Source organism: Canis lupus, chromosome 19 (assembly GCF_048164855.1).
Source record: "Canis lupus baileyi chromosome 19, mCanLup2.hap1, whole genome shotgun sequence".
Lineage (NCBI taxonomy): Eukaryota > Metazoa > Chordata > Mammalia > Carnivora > Canidae > Canis > Canis lupus.
Window position 1 is genome coordinate 10,792,813 of NC_132856.1, and position 21,149 is coordinate 10,813,961.

At 37.1% G+C, this 21,149-nt stretch overlaps 1 protein-coding gene across 6 annotated transcripts in view; it reads left to right on the forward strand.

Moving 5' to 3' along the window:
• The window catches only part of RAD18 (RAD18 E3 ubiquitin protein ligase), a 100,921-nt gene that overhangs the window by 73,446 nt on the left and 6,326 nt on the right, over nt 1-21,149 (forward strand). The gene's annotated exons all lie outside the window — the stretch shown is intronic.

Here is a 21,149-nt window from a genome sequence, read left to right on the forward strand (position 1 = left end):
TCGAGTCCCACATCAGGCTCCCTGCATGGAGCCTGCTTCTCCCTCTGTCTGTGTCTCTGCCTCTCTTTCTCTCTCTCATGAAAAAATAAATAAAATCTTTAAGAAAAAAAATTTTTTTTAATGTAAGGTCTTATATTTATTTCACATTTTAATTAGTTCGGCATATGTATATGTCTATATACACACACATAAGCCCATATCCAGAGCAACTACCCACTAATAACAATTTTTAGCAGCTGTGTTGAGACATAATTTACATTCCATACAACCCACTTGTGCATGTGTACAATTTAATGGTTTTTAGTATGTTCACAAATATGTACAGCCATCACCGCAATTTTATTTTATTTATTTATTTATTTGTTTATTTATTTATTTATTTATTTATTTATTTATTTATTTATTTATTTTTAAAGATTTTATTTATTCATAGAGACAGAGGGAGAGAGGGACAGAGACACAGGCAGAGGGAGAAGTAGGCTCCATACAGGAAGCCCAACGTGGGACTCGATCCCAGGTCTTCAGGATCACACCTGGCTGCAGGCGGTGCTAAACCGCTGCGCCACCAGGGCTGCCCCATCGCCACAATTTTAGAACGTTTTCATCACCCCAAAAAGAACTCTCATTCTCATTAACAGTTGCTTCCTACTTCCTTCTGATTCTGCCAGCCCCTGGCAGCTACTCATGTACCTTCTGTCTCTGTAGATTTGCCTCTTCTGGACAATCCACAGCAATCAGATCATAGAGTGTGTGGTCTTTGTGACTGGCTTCTGTTAGTTAGCATAATATTTTCAAGGTTCATGTTGTAGCCTATTTCAGTGTTGTATGGCTTTACATTGAAGAATATTGTTTTATTGTATGGATATACGTTTTATTATTCATTTATTAGCTGATGGACATGTGGATTGTTTCTGATTGCATTCCTATAACGAAAAAGAATCCTTGAGTTTGCTTGTATACTTTGGAAGCAGAGCTTTAGAGACAGTATATGAGGATTTGCTCGGGTTACCTTGAGAAAGTTGGCAGTGTCTACTACTCATATTTCAAGTTTGAGTAACTGCTATATACATTGTAAATATTAAGATTCTAATCCTTAAATTTTTTATTTTATTTTAATTTAAAAATTTTTTTAATTTATTTATGATAGTCACACACACAGAGAGAGAGAGAGAGGCAGAGACACAGGCAGAGAGAAGCAGGCTCCATACACCGGGAGCCTGACGTGGGATTCGATCCCGGGTCTCCAGGATCGCGCCCTGGGCCAAAGGCAGGCGCTAAACCGCTGCGCCACCCAGGGATCCCTATCTTAATTTTTTAATTTACATTTTTTATCATTTTTCCATGTAAGATTTTTAAGATTAAAAGAGTATGTTCCTTATATAATACCTAGAAACGAAGGCTAACAGAGTAAGAGTGAAGTGAGCCTTGACTAGTGATATTTCATTTGGTACCAAGACAGACCATTGGGTAACTCATTCAACAGTAGACTGTGGAGGAATAAGTATGCAGCGGAAGCCGCTCTGATGTAACAGGAAAAGTAGTAGGGCATAGAGTTGAATGGCTTTGCACTAGGATCTACTGGGTGATTTGGGAATCAATCTTTTGAAGTCTTTCCATTTCTATGAAAAAACATATAAAAATATCTTATTTCAGATCTGTTGGGAAGATGAAATGAGGTAGTAGATTTGAGAATCTTTGATAAATATATGATTATTCTACTTTTGTAAAGATGAAATCAATTATGTCTCCTTCAGTAATGCTACAAAAATTGGGACTCTGGCTGGACGTTGTATCTCCTTCATTCTAAATCTTCACCTGTGTCATAGAGTAAATCCCACAAGTTATCTTTTTATCCCTCCCTATTTCTGTTCTGAACTTTGCTAGAAAAAGCTGTGAGCCTGGGCTAAAGTAGTTCCATTCAAAATTCATTGAATCCAGCCTCGGCTGGGTGCTTACTAGTGAGGCATAGTCTTCTAAGTTACTCTCTATTGCATTTCCCATAGTACCTGTTCCACACCAGTTACCTGCATGTTTCCTCATCTTCGATAGATGGCATGTCAGCTAATCTGCCCTGCCTCCAGCTCTTCCTTTCCATTTTGAGTTTAGTTTTTTTGTTTTGTTTTGTTTTTTTATAATTTCTAACCTCTTCTTTCCTGTTTATCATAAGAGAAAGACATTTTAGTTTCAGGTATACGGTATAGTGATTTGACAATTCTATACATTGTTTAGTGCTCATCGTACTAAGTGTGCTGCTTATCCCCTTTGCCTGTTCCACTCTTCCCTCTGGTAACCATCAATTTATTCTCTATGGTTAAGAGCTATTTCTTAGTTCGTCTCTTATTTTTTCCTTTGTTCATTTGTTTTGTTTCTTCAGTTCCATATATGAGTGAAACCATATGGTATTTGTCTTTTTCTAACTGACTTATTTCACTTAACATTATACTCTACCTCCATCCATGTTGTTACAAATGGCAAGATTTCATTCTTTTTCATGGCTGAATAATACTCCATCACACACACACCTTTATCCATTCATCAATTGTTGGACAATTGAGCTGCTTCCATATCTTGGCTATTATAAATAATGCTGCTATAAAGAAGACATTTTATTTCTTAAGATAAATTCATCTACTTCCTCTAAGACATTATTTTGCCAGTCATCCCTTGGGTTTGCTCTTGGATGGCCCCTTTCAGCCCTTCCTCTAATCTCTTTCTCTCTGATTCTTCCCACTAAGCAGGAAGCAGTTTCTACTTAACTATGAATTCCTGTAACAGTGTACCTGAATTCCATAGCACTTTATTTAAATCAAATCCTATCTTGTATTATAGTTATTTGAGTATTTTTGTCATTCCTATAATTACCTATCAAAGTCCTTAAGAATGAAGTCCATCACTCATTTTCAAAAAAATCTCCTGTCAGTGGTTTACTACTAGTCTCCTGTGGTAGACCACTAAACCTTTATTAAGTGAATGATTTGTTAATTGTAAGACATAACATTTTCTGTTTTACATTTTAATGTCTGAAATTGTGATGTGTATTCTAATCGATAGCATCTTACAGCTGGTACCTGCCAAGTTTTAGTTCTGATGTAGTTTGTGTCATGGCTCTCCAGACTATCATTTCACTTGAGTTACATGCATTGTTAGCATTACATTGGTTTGTCATTAAAATATAAGTAATGAGAGAAAAAAAAGTTATTGTGTGTGAAAAAAAGTACAGTAGAGTATAAGTTAATATTCATCATTGGATGAATGGCTGCAATTCCATATTCTTGCAAAACAATCAAATGATTTATAGGACACGGGAAAGAAAGATACCACAAGCCTGGAGACTCATTATAATTGTATTAATGAACGATGTGCAAAGGGTATTCTGTTACATCACCAACTGAATGCAGGAGAAATGGTTAAATCCCTTGGAATAGATGGAAGAAATTTAAAACAATAACAACATGACTGATTCACATGTTGCAAAAGACTATTGTTAGGGTGTTCCACATCAATTTGTCAGATCCTTCTTGATGTCTTTGTACAGAAGCTGCTTCTAGTCACATGTGATGTGATTGAGGAAATAGACAAAATTAGGAAAGGAGTTTGCAAAGTGGATGTCACTGCCTTCAGTGAGACTCCTGGAGATACTAGTCAAGTATTTTTGAGAAATGCTGTTATCTCTGGTGCTCTTGGTAGTACAGAGGGTAGCTTTGTGAGGGAAAACTCAAACTTCATAGATACTGAGTCAGAACGTGAGGAAGAAGAGTCAGGCTCCAAGTCTGAAGACGTTTTGGGAATACTTTAACCAGTTTATTTCAGTTCTTTTTTTTACAGTGCACAATAGTTTAAAATAGAAACCTATGTCCATTGGTTTATAGAACTCTCTGGATATGTGAATTAAAAATTTTAAGTGAAAAGGAAGTCTTTTTATTTTATTTTATTTTTTTATGATTTATTTATTGAGAGAGAGAGGTCGGGGAGGGGCAGAGGGAGAGAATCTTCAAGCAGACTCCCTGCTGAGTGCAGAGCCTGATGTGGGGCTCTATCTCATGACCCATGAGGTCATGACCTGAACCGAAACCAGGAGTCCGTCACAAACAACTGAGCCACTTAGCCATCCCAGGAAGTCTTATATCATAGTTGAATTGACCTCAATTTTTTCTTTCCTTCTTTTTCTTTTTTAAAGATTTTATTTATTTATTCATGAGAGACAAAGAGAGGCAGAGACACAGGCAGAGGGAGAAGCAGGCTCCATGCAGGGAGCCCGATGTGGGACTTGACCCCAGGACCGCAGGATCACACCCTGGGCTAAAGGCAGGCACTCAACCACTGAGCCACCCAGGTGCCCCAACCTCAATATTTTTTTTCTTTTTTAAAGATTTTATTCATTTATTTGGAGAGAGAGAGAGAGAGAGAGGCAGAGACACAGGCAGAGGGAAAAGCAGGCTCCATGCAGGGAGCCCAACGTGGGACTCGATCCTGGGTCCCCAGGATCATGCCCCGGACCGAAGGTGGTGCTAAACCATCATATTTTATAATTTTTTATGCTTTTTTAGTCTTTTTTTTAAAAGAGGAAAGTCACACACAAAGTGAGTGCAAATATATTGTGAATTGTTCTGAATTCATGCAGTCATGCTTTAATATATAGATCTTACCATTAGATTGTTGAATAAAGATGTTAGGTTTTTTTGTATTGGAACAATATTCAGACTTATAAAAATATGGCAGACTGACAACTAAGAATAATCTTATTTTAAGACCCAATAGGTATATCCAGTCCAAGTAATTATTAGGATGAAGCTATTTTGTTGCTAACTTGATTCTTAACTCTTAAGTCCTTTTTTTAGAATTTGAATTATGAATGCTATGTATTGAGTCTCTGGTGCCATCCTGAAGACCGATGATAAACACATTGATTAGAATTTTATATTTTTGTACAGCTTCTTGCTAGGTGATTTCCGGGAGTTCAAGAGACATGTCCAGATTTCCGTAAATTAACTTATTGTTCTTCTTAATGAAAAGGAGAGGGCTTTTGTTCCCTGAGTTTTGGCAAGCAGAAAAAACTGCATTTTTATTGAGGGCTACATCATAAGAAAAGATGCTTTTGATTATGGCCCTATGGAGGAAGCTTTATCTTCATGCAGAGATGAATAGTAGTCATGCTTTTATTTGGAGGAACCTTCAGATCGTTATTTTAAAAATATGTATTTGTGCACTTTAGTTCTAGGCAAAAGAATTTATAAAGAGATGTTGTGTTTTGCCCTAACTGGAGAAATTTGAATTAGGTCTATAGATTAGATAATATTACTATGTCAGTATTCAGTTTCCTGATTTTGATAATTTCATTGTGGTCATATATATAAGTGAATGTGGTTGTTCTGAAGAAGCACACACTAAACAGCTAAAGGGTGTAATGGCTCCAGTGTACTTTTAGTGGTTAAAAAAATAAGAGTGTGTGTGTGAGCACACACATACACGCATACAGAGCCAATTTTTGTAGCTTTGAAATTATTAAAATTAAACTTTTTAAGAAGTCATTGTCCATAATCAAAGAAGTTTGTTCATACTAGGAAATTTTCTAAAGGAAAGACTTATACTTAGGATTTATTGACCAAAAAAAAGTGGTCTCCATAGGGTGGTAAGTATGGTTTTCACTTAACTCAGTCTGTCAGTTCAGGACCAACCCTGCTAGGTTATCTCTGCTTTGGCATGTTAGAGGACTTGGGCTAACGAAGTGGGGACTGGGATTTCAGTACTCGCAAAGACCAACTAATTTCACCATTTGTAATCTATGTTAACCTTCTTGAAGATGCTAGTTTTTTGTCGTAAGTGAATCTGAGTCAGATAAGATGTGAATGAATACATTTTAACTTTTCACAATTTCTGACATAAACAGTACCTTTTCTCTGATACTAAATCAGTAGCAGCAACTTTGTAGGAAATCCAACACATAGGCACAGAACACTGCGCTCTTTGACAGAGAGACTTAAACATTGGCCATGTATTTGGTATATTTGCAACTTTTCTTCACTTTTCAGTCATTTTTGGAAGAGCTGTCTGTTCAGAATTCTTGAGAACAAGAGAACAATAACAAAAAACACAAAAATGTGAAGAAATCTTGATTACTATTTGTTGGAAGACTCAAGGAGTAAATGTCAGTCTTTCGTAAGTGCTGAGTAAATTGAAGAATAATGGCACAGTCTTAACAGAAAAGATGCCATTGTGACATTCATCCAAGGAGTGTTGAATACTGGCCTGTTGATAAGACCAAGTTAAGTTTATTACTTACTGAAGGAACAGGGGAACACTACTTCTACCATCAGTCAGAGTAGTCTCTTCCAGCCAGAAGGTCAGAGTTGAGATTTCAAAGTTTGGTTTCAGACAGGTCTTTCCTTGCAGATCTTGGTTAGAATTGGATAAACCTAAGCTGAAAATTGGTGAATACAGCAATATGAGGCTTTGAAGAGATGATGGGTACATAGAATCCTTTTCTATTGAAAAGCTGATGGGGTCTTTTAAGTTTTTGGACTCAACAATAAAGTTATTCACAATTTTTATCTTCCTAGACAAGAGTCTCCTGAATAGTAAAGTATATTGGTGAAGCCTTGTTGATGTGAGCAGTAAGGTGTGTGATTTTGATGTTTGAGTACTAAGAGTGCTGCATGTGTTACATCATTTAGCCCACAGGCAAACCCATTGTAAAGATGCGGAAATGAAAGGCTAAAGGAGTTAAATAAGTTGCTTAAGGTTGTATGTATAGATTGTGGCAATATCGGAATTTGAAGCTAGGTATAGTTTACCTCAGAATCCAAGTTCTCCTGACTGATAATGCTGCTGACCAAGTTGCCTTGCTTTTCACATTCTTGAAAGAGTGGAAATACGCAGTTATTGAGATGGTTAGGTTTCCTGAGAAGACCCCAAGACAAGGATTTCAGTGGAAGCAGTTAATTTGGAAGGTAAAGGAACCATGATAGGGAGTGGGCACGTGAGACAGAAAAGGGAAGGGAGCATGTTATCAAACCAGATTATCACTGTGAGCAAGCAAAGTTTTTATCAAAACCACTTGGAACTAGGAGCTGGTTTAAAACAACTCACCTGAGTTAACTCAGGCAAGGAGTAAAGGAGTCAGTTACTTGGTTGAGGGCTGTTCTCTGCTACTTGCAAGCCGCCTCTCCTCCTACACTGGTGACAGAGCAGGCTCCACCAGAGCAAGGACAACTGACAAAGGCCCTAACAGTTGCAATTCAAGCCTGTACACTGAAGGGATTAGAGTAGAGGGATCAGGGCAGGGCACCAATGGGATCTGCCAAAGCAGTGATTCCAACTGAAGATAGGAAAATGGTTTGGTTTTATGTAGGCTTTATCAATACAAATAGGGGTCCTCTAGGCTTTTGCCTAGATCTCTTGTCCAAAAGAGTGTAATAATGTCTTTAGGCATTCCAGAGCTAACTGCACCTCTGCACATCTATTTGCCAAGCACACTTGCCCATTGCTACCAGGAACGGAAGAGATAAGGATGTCTGGGAGCTGTTAAAGAAGTGATAGACAAGGAAATTTCAGGGGAAGAAAGGGACATTATCTAGAAAGCTCTGAGAGAGATGAGTCCACAAACGGATGGGAGAAAATGTGCTTGTTGATGAGAAACAATTTACTTTTTCATCTTGTGTGATAATAAACTGAAGTATGAAATAATCTGTCATCGTACTAAAGTTTGCCAACATACTGAATAAAAATCTCTTGGCCTTAGGCAGAAAATCACAAGCACAGAACTGGGAGTTCTTTGATTGTCAGGCTTATTTCCTTATTATCCTGCTTTGTTTCTCCTTAATAGAGATAACTGTACCGTTAATGGCCCTTGTGCATATGGACATCCTCTCCCACTTCTGAAGTTACTCTGCTGGCTGTAGCACAACAGGCCTGCTGGTCATTTTTTTAGGAAGATCTTTCAAAGTACCTTACTAATAAGTGACAATATTGTGTGACTTTGAACCTTCCTTGGACATTATAAAAAAAAAAAAATCTAACCTACTTGGCACATCTAATCTAATGGTAATCATTTTTGAATGTTTTTTTAATACACAATTACTTCCTTATTTATGTTTAGGAATTAGAAAGTGGTATTTTGCAGTGTACTTATTTACACTATTTGTTTTGCATTGATGTGTGGACCTTAAACATTTGTCTAATATATATGTGCTGACGTTTCTCCCCGACTTACTTCACAAGACTTTAATCTTATCCATCTATAGTTTAACATAATTTTTTTTTTCTGTCATGTTAGCTATGTGCCCTTGTCTGGGTGGCAAATGGGAGCCAGGTCATTGGAGTGGAAGATTACATAAACAAGGCTACATAAACAAGGCTGAAGCTTTCAGTGTGATATAGGGTGGACTCATGGCTAGCTTACTATATAAATTCAGAGGTATACATATCGAGCTATGTATAGATCTGCATAAGTAAGTGAGCTAATGTACACACATGTATTTCCTTGCTCTGTCAGCTGCCAGGGCCAAGAAGCAAGGGCACTACCATCACAGCCAGCACACCTAACGCGTTGATCTTGGTTTCTAATGACATTCCTCAAAAGAAGGAATTTCTTGGAGAAATGGCTGATTCTACGGCTGGGGCAGGAAGCATGACAATGCCAGGAAAAGTGTTAGAAAAAGAAAGACAAAAAGGAGGGAGGGAGGGAGGGGGTAGCGAGGGTGGGGAAAGGAAGTGAAGGAAAGAAAAAGAAAACAAAAACCTGTAAGTAATGAATCCGATTAGTGTAAGCTGTTAACAGAAGAAATGTGGGAATGTTCTATACTATCTTTACAACTTTCTGTCAATCTAAAACTATTCTAAAATAAAAAGTTTATTTAAAAAAAATAATCAGGGCAGCCCAGGTGACTCGGTGGTTTATCGCTGCCTTCAGCCCAGGGTCTGATCCTGGAGACCTGGGATGGAGTTGGGCTTCCTGCATGGAGCCTGTCGCGCGCTCTCTCTCTCTCTCTCTCTCTCTCTCTCTGTCTCTCATGAGTAAATAAATAAAATCTTTAAAAATAAATAAATAAGTAAATAAAAAATAAATTAGACACTTTCTGGGTTGTAGTAAGTTTAGTTATTGAATGCTTCCTTTTTTCCTTTTACTTAACATTACTTGTTACATTTAATTTATAAATTAATAAAACCCTATTTTAATGCATTGTATAAAATGTATTATTAAAAAATGTATTATTATTTTGTGCTATGCTAAAATTTAATCCATAAAATGTGGCCTGAGGGAAGAATTCTAATTTCCTTTCCAATGTCTTTTATTTTTAATCAGTTTTGCTTTCTTGTACTAGTATTTTTACTCTATAGAATGATTTCCCCTCCAAGGATGTAGCTCAGCCTTTCCATTTCATAATAAGAGAAAACATGCACAGTTTACAATATGTCTCATCCCCTTCAGTTACCATATTTTTATTGGTGAATATATACTTGTAAAAGTGATTTCACTAATGATTCTCCAAGAACAACATGAAAGGACAGATAGTTTTATCTTTTCTCCAGTATTCATTGCCAAAGAATATTTGCTGTTCAACAATATTTTCTTTTACTCTCAGGGATTTATGTTAGCACCTTTTGGGAGTTTTTTATTATGCTTTTTTGTTGGGTAATCTGATGAGTTTCTTTAGAATAACTTTGTTTTACAATAAATTCTTGATTTTTCAGCCTTCTGAGTCAATCCCAGGTGGGAGATATTTTTTCTTTGTTTTTAGCAAATTCATGAACTGCCATTATACAGAGATCCTCTGTAAAATTACTTTGAGCCCGGAGCGCCTGAGTGGCTCAGTTGGTTGAGCATCTGCCTTCGGCTCAGGTCATGATCTCCAAGTCATGGCTTCCTGCTCAGTAGGGAGTCGGCCTCTCTCTCTCCCCCCCCTGTCCTGCTTGTTCTCTCTCTCTCTCTCTCACAAAGAAATGAAATATCTTTTTAAAAAATTACTTTGAGCCCTTCAATTTCCAGTATCCGGAGAGAGGTTTTAAGTTATTATTACTTGTGTATCTAAAATGCTTATAGAAACTGGCATTTCCTTCCAGATTCCATACTTACCAAATGATATCTTCACTGTCATAGATCACAGTAGTGTCTCATCATCACCCAAGGTTTTGGTACGTTGACTATAGTGTTGAGTTTTGGTTGGCACGACAAGTGAATACTTGGATAAAGTTGATGTTTTTCAAGTATGTTTTCCTTTTTTAGTTTTCAGACATCTCGTAAACTACATACAAATTCTTGTTCCATATGCTTCTGGATATATTTAGCTTGATATATAAAACTGAGATACAATCTTCAGAATTCAATTTTTCATTAAAAAAAAGTAGCTGATAGTGTATTTTTCAGAATGCTTTGAGAAGAGCAAGTATGAGACTTTGAACGAACTACCAGTTTTTTCTAAATGTTAGTAGGCATGCAATCTCTGTTTTGGTTTAACTCTCCCAGACCCCCAACTGTGGACAGCCTGGTAAGAGCTTTCTGTAGTAAAAAAAAAAAAAAATTCAAAATCAGAGTCCTTGGGATGCCTGGGTGGCTCAGAGGTTGAGCCTCTGCCTTTGGCTCAAGGTGTGATCCTGGAGACAGGGGTGGGGGGTGGGGGGGGAATCGAGTCCCACATCAGGCTCCCTGCATGGAGCCTGCTTCTCCCTCTGCCAGTTCTGCCTCTCTCTCTCTCTCTCTCTGTGTCTCTCATGAATAAATAAATAAACTCTTTAAAAAAAAAAAATTCAGACTCCTTTTGGGACTGTTCTGGTGAATGAATTTGGATGGAACAGAAGTATATAATTTACATATCATGCTATTGTAATTTTGTATTTTTATTTAGTTGATCGAGTTTATTTTTTTTTAATTTTTATTTATTTATGATAGTCACACAGAGAGAGAGAGAGAGAGGCAGAGACATAGGCAGAGGGAGAAGCAGGCTCCATGCACCGGGAGCCCGACGTGGGATTCGATCCCGGGTCTCCAGGATCGCGCCCTGGGCCAAAGGCAGGCGCCAAACCGCTGCGCCACCCAGGGATCCCGTTGATCAAGTTTATAATTTGTTAGAGTCACTTTGGAAGTTAAAATCAGAAGTGACTTTTTCCCCCTGCTTTCTCATTTTATACTACCTTTGCTTTTAAATCCGAGGAACAGATATATGAGGTCTCCTTGGAAACCTTGAGAACCTGGTGAAAAGACACATTAGGATAGATTATAAACATTTTCAAGTTAGAAGGTAATGCAAGAAATCACTAAAAAGAGTAACTTCATACCACAGGTGAGGAAATAGAGGCCTGGGCAGGTGAGGGGACTTATTCAAAGTCAGTGAATAGAGTAGAAGCCAATAATTCTCAGCCCAGTTTCCACACCCTTCCCGCCCCCCCCCCCCCCCATGACAATGTGAGTTATATCAGGACTTTTGTCTCAGGCACCATTGCTTCCTTTGTTAGTAGCATTTTAATGGAATTGTTCAAAATGTCATTTAGATCTAGAATAACCATATGTTCTGGTTTCCCTGAAATTGGCTCATTCCATTTCTCATCCTGGCGTCATTATTAATAGTGTGCTCTTGTACTCTCCAGAGTGTCTGGGTTTAGATGATTGTACGGTTGCCTTGTTAGAAGGACATGCAGTGTTAATTTGCACATGTTCTCTGTTCTCTTTATTCCCACACAAACAGTCACATTCTGGAACATGGGTACATATAAAATCGCTGATTTTGCTTCCTCCTTTGATTTTACCACGTGAGTAGTGCACACTGTTCTTGTATCTCAGAGAGATTTGAGTGTTAAAACATAACAGGCCTCAAATGCAGAAGGTTATTTTTTAAGTGATTCTACAGAAGTCAATTATAGAAGCCTTTAATATTGCATTAACGTGTGCTGTAGTATGCTTCTCTTGTCCTAGTAAGCACATTTTTTAGAATCATTTAGAATGTGGTATTATAGTATGGGTAATAGTACAAATTAAAAATTAAAAATCTATATCTGAACACTAAAATTTGGTGTGAGGACAGTTTTGGAGGGCTAATTCTTTCTCATGCACTAGATCATTTAGTCTAACAACTTCATTTTACTGGGAACCGATAACAGAGCAGTTCAGTGTCCACTGCCTAAAATCCAGCAATGTGAGGTAGTTCTCAAAATCTTCTCCTTGAATAAATCACAAGACTAGAGTTTTATCACCTGAACCTTGACTTGATGTTGGGTTTCTGTGGCTTGCGTGGTTGGTATTGGCCAGGCTTCTCACATTTGCATGGTTAAGTATGCTTTCTCAGAGTGGAGGCTATGTAGAATTTGGCCTGCCTATGCAGCAGACATTCTCGTCTCATTATAACTTCATATCCAGATCCTTGGTCCCTGTTATCAAGGAAACTTGTAATCAAATGAAAGCTTCTTAAGTTGTAGAGGAAATTTTCATCTTTGCAATGTTGCTTGTCTTTTAGTTTATTTCTGTCTAGGAGTTAAATATCATAACCTGTTACTATGATCTTGTTATTCTTCAGTATTTTTTTTTGTTTGTATCTGTCATTATACTGCTGACAATATATAGAATAAAAACAAAATGAAGCATTATGGTTTTGCCCCCCCTGCCCATTTAACTTGAGAGTTTGATTCAGTATCTAGTTGTAACAGTGAAAATTTTGCTAATTAAAAAAATTTTCCCTTACATTAGACTCTGAGTTGATGTCTTCTTTTGTTTCTTAAGTTTGTAAAAGCATACATGTTTAATTATATTTTGAAATGAGTTTTTCCTGACAGCCAAGAGGACTCCAACATTTGGAATTAACCAAATGTCCTTTTATTTCTCTTTATACAACAACACGCATTTCTTCACTTTTTATAAAAATTTAAAGAGATTGACCTAAAGGTCTGCTTCTCTCTTTAAATATAGTGTTTCCTAATCCTTCTTCTTGGCACGCAGAAAACGGGAGTATTTGTGTGTCATGAAGAGATGATGCTGGAGGACAGAGGTGCCTGCCATGGCCTTCAAAATTATTTTTGGCTATTTTTAGGTCCTTTGCATCTCCATATCAACTTGTCAATTGCCATAAAACAAAAGGAATTTTGGTTGAGATTCATTGAATCTTTAGATCAATTTAGAGACCAAATGGTTTATCAATATTGATCTGATCTAGGTCTGTTTTATATGCTTTAAAAAGATGACTCCAGATGTTGTGAGAATAGATGGGCGTGGGAGGGGTGGGCTAGAGGCAAAGCAAGAATGGAAAGGAGACTAGTTAGGCTTCTGCAGCAATCCATTCACCCATTGTGGTGGGGTGTATCTGCATAATAATAGTGAAGCTAGAAATGAGTGGGACTGGGGATATATTTTGGAGGTAGGAGAGGCAGAACTTGCAGATAGATGGTTTGCATATGGTGATCAAGGAAAAGCTCAACAGTAAGGATGAATCCTAAATTTTTGGCTTTACCAACTGGTAAATAGTTGTAGCAACTTAGTGCTTGTTCTCAGTTAAGCATCGGATCAAGGCATGACCAGCAAGTCATGAACCTTAAGGCAGGTTCATCAGTTGGGAGTTGGGGTAGGGTGGCAGATAGGTGATTTAAGAAGGAGGAGTCTTTTTGAGAATGGGAAGCAGAATATGCCAGGTAAGTATTGTAGGATTGCCTGGTAGCAAGGATTGCCCATTTCAGACTTGTGGTCAAGAACTTTAAATTTAGTTAACAGATAAAGTCAGATAAATAGATGTTTTGGGGTTTCTTTCCTGCCATGTTTAGTTGCTGATGTACAGCTCAGAGTAGGTAGTTAATTTTGGTTAGCCAGAGTTCCTGCATTAATTATAGAGGATATTGTGGGATACTAGAAAGAATCAGACAAATTTGATTTTAAATTGCAACCAGAATTAAAATTAAGATAAATATAATAATACATGCTTTGGAATTCTCTCTCATCAACTGAGAAAATGTCAAATATGTAGCTTTAAGAAAATAATGTTTAACTTTCATAAATAATAGAAATGTTTTTGACAATGAAAAAAATATATGCTACTACTTTTTCTTAACATTTATAGAGGATTAATAGTACCTTTTTTAAAAATAGTAAAGAGTAGATAGGCTTTTTGAGCATCTAGAGACTGAGAAGGAAAGGACCCATGGACCTAGGAGAAAAATGGACAAAAGTCATGAACAGAGATGGTTTGCTGAAAAAGAAATGCAAATTAAATCCAATTCTCACCTGGTAGGTTGGCCAAAAATCTTGACATTTGCTTATATACCCTGCTGTAAGGCTGTGGGGAAACAGACACTCTTTTTTATTACTGGCTGGTGCCACATAATACCATTCTTGAGAGGAATCTGATGAGATCAACTGAAAGTACTATTGTTTTGCCTTTTTAGCTGGTATTCAATGAATTTGTCCTCCAGATTACACCTGCATGCACAATGACTTACACACAAGGTTATTGGTTGTTTACATAATGACAAAAGCCTAGAAACTACTCAAGTATTTATCACTGGGGCTGGTTGATTAAACTATAATACAGCCATACAATAAAATACTCTGTGGTTGTTCAAAATGACAATCTCTGTGTGCTGACAGAGAGATTTCCAGGATAGATTTGTAAGTGAAAAGACCATTGTTCAAAACAGCATATATAGCATGGGGTTTCCTTTCTAATGGGAGGGGGTGAGGGCGAGATGATGTATACTTATATTTGATTTTGCATAAAGAAACACCAGAAGAATAAACAAACTAATAAGTGATTACACTTTGGAGACAAGGAATGGGTTGGCAGGAGAGTAAGGAGAGTGTGAGACTTCCCAGTGTACATATTTTTATGTGATTTTGAGTTTTTTTTTTTTAAAGATTTTATTTATTCATGAGAGACACACAGAGAGGCAGAGACATAGGCAGAGAGAGAAGTAGGCTCCCTGCGAAGAGCCTGATGTGGACTCAATCCCAGGACCCTGGGATCATGACCTGAGCCAAAGGCAGATGCTCAACCACTGAGCCACCCAGGTGCCCTGCCCTTTTTTTTTTTTTTTTTTTTGCCCTGCCATTTTGATTTTGAACCTACAAAGATGTTGATCTACTTTAAACAAAAAGAGTCTGTACTCTTTAAAATAAAGTTTTGGAAATCATTGTTATCTTAAATGTTATATTAGTATAAATTGATTAATGAAGTTTGGTGATGCAGGCAGTAAGACAAGACAAATATATTACTGAGATTTTGTAATTTAGAGGTCATTGGGATTATTGGAAAAATTGCTAAATAAATTTGTTTATGTTTCTGGTCAAAAGAAAACAGTATCTAAGGAAAACAGCAAAGTAACTAAACCATAACATATGTTATGTTATAATTCAGTGATATCTTGTACTTTTAAAAATCTTCATGATTGCTTTTGGAAGGTTGACATTACATTTGGATATTTAACTTTTTAATGAACTTAAATGTTACCACAAAATCTTTTTCTAGTAACATACATTACTGTTTTGTACTTTATTATAGCCATTTTTCTGGGAGTATTTATGAATTTCAAAATACTTCTGAAAGCTAAATAAATGATTCACCATGTTTCAGGTGTTGATTTTTATTTGTTGAAAGTTTTTAGAGATATGTGGGAACATAGAATAGTTCTTGCACATATTTTGCATTTCAAAAGAGCTTAAACTAGGTGGTAAATGAGTCTACTGTCCTTTGAATGAATGCAACATTGTTTTGGGAGGAATGCATCTTCACCTAGATATTATGATCTCAAGTCCTTGAAATGTATGTGTGTCCATGAGATCCGGGTACCCAGCAGGCAGTCGTCTTTGTCTGTGGGAGTTCATCTCAGTCATGATTTTCTGACTCTAAAATGATTCTGGGCACGTGGCCGATTGTCAAATTAATATCCCTGGGCTTCACTTGCCCTGCTGACAAAATGGAAAGATGTTTTTTTTGCCCTGGTAACCTCCCTCCCTGGGTGATTCTAAAAAGCAAATGAGATAACTGTATGTTGTGAATGCTTTGTAAATTGAACATAACCTTTGTTTTATTTATTTTTTTCCATAACTTTAGTTTTAGTTAAGGTTTGCTTTCATCTTTTATTAAGGATTTACCATGTATTACTTTGAGCTTTGCATTCACATCCTTGTTTTGGTTTTTCTATTTTTTACTGACTTTATTGTCTCTGATCCTTTGTCCATCTGTGGGGATAAAACCCAAGGTGCTTATGAATTTAGGCTGATGCACGTAAGCTAATTATTACAATGGTTTGTAGAAGTAGTTGCTCAAAAACAAAAAGGTCGTTTTTGTCATTGTTAACATTGAGTTGTTTCTTGTTTGAATATAGGACATTTTATTGTTAGCCCACTACTAACATATTAGACGTAGAAACTACTGCTTACTCTAAAATAAGAATGGATTACTAAAAATAAGTGCTTGAGGAAGGATTCATGGTAGCTGGCAGCATGTAGGTAAATACCTTTGTCTCGTGGCACTGTGTGCTCTCCATTAGTCCTACAGTGGTCTGTTCTTAAGGAGTTTTTGTTTTTGTTTTTGGGTTTGATATACTCAAGCATGCTCAAGTTAATGCCACAATTATGAGAAGAGATGGGGCGGAAGGTGGGGAGTAACCACTAGATAATAGAAAAATCTCACTTGTAAGTAATCTTTAATCCACAGGATTTATATAGCAGATGTTTGCATTTTTTCCTACCCCATGGTACCCTGTGTACCTGCCATGCTGGATAAATAACAAATTCTGATGAATTTGCACCCTGGTGTCATAGAAACAGTAGAAATCAAAGATTAAAATAGAATACATAGTGATCAGATTTCCTGGCGCAAGTGGAAGCAGAGTGCTGAGGCAGTTATTTGTGTGATTCAGACCCAGATTTGTTATATGAAAATGGAAGCTTTATTTATTGAACACTTACTATGCTCTAAGCTCTATGCTAAACATTCTGTATGTTATATTGATTAATCTTTAAAATATCCCTATGAACTGCATGTGTTACTATCCTGACGTTATAGGTGAGAATATTGAGACTTGGGAAGATTAAGTCACTTGCTCAGTGTTCCACACTAAGTGACAGAAACAGCACCAAAACTCGACTCTGTTTGATGCTAAAATGCTGTGATTTCTTATACTCTGGATAGTCTGGATATCATATCATTTTGAGAGGTATTAGGCATCTTACTTTCCAGCTTTGGTGATAAGATCTTGACTAGTAAGATGAAATAATATGCTGCAAAGATCTTGACTAGTAAGATGAAATAATATGCTGCAAAATTTATGCTACATAAAAAAGTGTTTTCCTTTGCCTAGCCTATTAAAATGTTGTGCTGCTTTTTTTTTTTTTTTTTTTTTTGGTGTGCTACTGCTTTTAATAAGAGAATTACAAGAGTAAAAAACATTATAGAAAGGCCAGTTAGGCCAATGATTAACAAACCAAAAACAATTTAGCTTACACTCCTGAAAGTTTGAGCTGAAAATAAAGATTTTATAAATGGTATGAAAAATTAAGTGTGAGTATTCTAAATAGATCTAAATCTTTTCTGAACAGAGGTTGGGAATTCCATAGAATTCAAGATTGGTATTTTTGCCTATGAGTCCTTCTCATGTGTATTTAATCTACAGAATAATTTTTGCTCTAGCCTGGACTGATGGTAATATCATGGAGCACAGTTTAAACACCCTTATATAGCAAGCTGTGACTTTCATGTATCTGAGCTTCTTAAAGCATGATCTACCAGAATGTTCCAAACCCAAGTAGAAGAGGAGCTGAAATTTACTCTGACAAAGCTCTTATGAGAATTAAAAGCTATAGCTGTGTAGGCTCATACATGCTCTGACCTCTGGTATACCAGAGTGAGTAATTTGTTTTCTCCCATGGAGGAATTCTTAGATGTCCTAAAAGTATATGAAAAGAATTTTTGATCTTCAAGGCATAAAAATGAGCAAGACTTCAAAAATATTAATTCTATCCATAAGGAAGAGATCTGTGAGTGTTAATTTTAGTAACATTAACTGTTGTACCTAGTAGTCTGTTGGTAAAATCCTACTTGTGAAGCTGTATATGTAATTTCAAAACTGTGTTTTTTAAGTAGAATATGGTAAGTACATTACTTTAACTTTTTAAAAAGGAATGAACAAGTCTATCTGCTGTTTTAATTGTAGTGTTAACTCTTAGTTGTTTTTTGGGGTTGGGAGAGGGGCAGAGGGAGAGGGAGAGAGAATCTTAAGCAGGCTCTACACTCAGCATTGAGCCCAACTCAGGAGGACTTGATCTCATAACCCTGAGTTCAGACCTGAGCTGAAATCGAGAGTCAGATGCCTAACCAGCTGAGCCACCCAGACACCCCAACTGTCAGTTTCTTAGTGGTGACTAGATTCAGAGTAGGAAATCTAGCAGATAATCCTGAAATATCACTATAGGTAAACTTCAGACCTCCCAAACTTTGTCATTCAGGTTAATGACTAAGCTGGGGTGAGAGGAAAGAAGTTGGGGAGCTGGGCACTGTGGCTGGTCAAGGGTGTTGAAGTCACAGAGCAAGAGGAGATTGCAAACCACTTTTGAGGTGTGTTTTTTGTGAGCCTCCTCTACCATCTGTTTTCACTGAGATAGTGTAGCAAAAACCACTTAGGTTTATGTCACTAATGTACCGCAAATATTTTCCTTTAACAAATCAGTGATTTCTCCTGGTGATTTGAAAGGCCCTGGGTAAATTGACCACAAGACTACTAAGTTAGTTGACAGGCCTAGCTGTCCTGCTTATTTAGCTGAACAGGAGGGATGCTTTGTAACCTTCCTGTTAAAAAAAAAAAAAAAAACTGTATGTGTGTTGGCAACAAGCACACTTTATTTCTTCTAGCCCCATGACACCTACCAGGACCCAGAGCTGCATGACCACCCTTTAACCCTCATTCTCTTAGTTCATGGATTCTCCATAGTGGATGGGACGTAGTTCTTGGTAGTGAAGAGGCGGGATGGCAAAAACAAAACAAAGCAAACAACCACAACTTCCCCCTCCAAAAAAAAAAAAAAAAGAAACAAAACCTTACTCTGTGTATAAAGCATATATATGCACACAGACACATACGTACAATATATAAACATACACACATTACATTTCAGTATTAAAATCTCATGGAAGGGCAATTATAAAAAAAGAAAAAGTCTGGGGATCCCTGGGTGGCTCAGGGGTTTAGTGCCTGCCTTTGGCCCAGGGCATGATCCTGGAGTCCCGGGATCAAGTCCCGCGTCAGGCTCCCAGCGTGGAGCCTGCTTCTCCCTCTGCCTGTGTCTGCCTCTCTCTCTATATATATGAAATAAATTAAATAAATAAATAAATAAATAAATAAATAAATAAATAAATAAGTCCCGCGTCAGGCTCCCAGCGTGGAGCCTGCTTCTCCCTCTGCCTGTGTCTGCCTCTCTCTATATATATATGAAATAAATAAATAAATAAATAAATAAATAAATAAATAAATAAATAAATAAAATAAAATAAAATAAAATAAAATAAATCTTAAAAAAAAAAAGTAAAAAGCAGGCAGCTCGGGTGGCTCAGCGGTTTAGCGCCACCTTCAGCCCAGGGTGTGATCCTGGAGACCCGGGATCCAGTCCCACGTTGGACTTCCCTGCAGGGAGCCTGCTTCTTGCTCTGCCTGTGTCTCTGCCTCTCTCTCTCTCTCTCTCTCTCTCTCTCTCTCTCTGTCTCTCATGAATAAATAAATAAAGTCTTTAAAAAAAAAAAGTAAAAAAGCTCCTTAGGTGGGGGATGAGAATGAAAAAGGTTGAGAAATGCTGCCCTCACTGTGTCCAGGTAAAGAGTCGGTGATGGTATCAATATAAGAATAGAAAAGGAAAAAAAAAGTTATATTTAAACAACTTCGGTTTACTTTATAAAGTTGTAGTAGTTGAAGTAAGGAATAACAAAGGTTGGGATGTTGGGAGTGAAGAGGTTAGATTGCTTCTGTGGGAGTAGAGGTGACAGTGGATATTAGCCCTCCCTAGTGAGTGGCTATGAAGGTCTCTCTCTTAGGAAATTAATAAAGTTGGTGAAATCTGCCTTGTGTCTCCTTAAGGACCTTCTGCTTTTCTCTCTTCCCTCCTAATAAAAACCACATTTAGCTAGCTGTTTAATGGGAAAATTTGTTTTAAGGCAATTTACACTAAGGTGAAAATTACCAGCCATAAATGAATGTTGTGTTTTTCTGGGGCACTTGCATTTGCACGGGGGCTGGGGTGGGCACCCTCAAATGTAGAAAAGTTAGTAGATGTTTAGGGGCTCTGATACTTTAGATCAGTGCTTCCCAACCCAGGGGCCTGAAGGAATGATTTGTTGGGTCTGCAGGACCACATACATATCAAGAATCATTTTGACATAAAAAGGGTGTCTCACAAATGCCGGTACTACCGTTTTTTCACTGACACTGTAATGAATAAAATATAGACTAAAAGTATTACTAAATTTATAATAGTTTATTTTTATTTATTTATTTATTTATTTATTTATTTATTTATTTATTTATTTATTTATTTATTTTCTTAAGCCACAAACACTGCTACCCTATGAGGACTCTTATCCCGAAATGCTGGAGAACCACTGAGCTAGCTCTATTGGAGGGTCACTACGCCTGCACTGCGAATGGAACCACCACACACAGGCTGTCATACACATGAACCATAGTCAGAAGGGCTCCTGCATCTAGCTCCTTGAGAGGCTTGGGATTTGAGGGGCACACGTTGAGTAAAATATTTGGCACAGCAGCATTCACTGATTGTTGTTGCTGTGTTTTGTTCATGCAGCACAGGAAAACGTTGCTTCAAAGTGATTTGTCAATAGTTGAGAATGATTCATTGGCACTTTACTCCCCATAATTTTTAAACTTTGGTTTTCTGAGTTTTGTTAGAAAATGATTGGCACAAACATGCCCAAACTGTTGTTTCTTACCTGAGAGAAAGTTATTCCTTTGTTTTAGCCATTTCAACCCTGGGGTAGTGACTCCAGTTTTTGAATTGTCCCATGCAATGCCCTTCACATTCTTTGTCTTGAATGCCTAAAGAAATGGTTTTTCACTATTGATGTACGTCTTTTTTTTTATTTGGTAAGAATTTATTTGGGTAAGAACAAGATGCTAAAAGCCTTGAAACACTTTTTCCTTTTATAAAGATATAATACGTGCCCTCTTTAACCTTA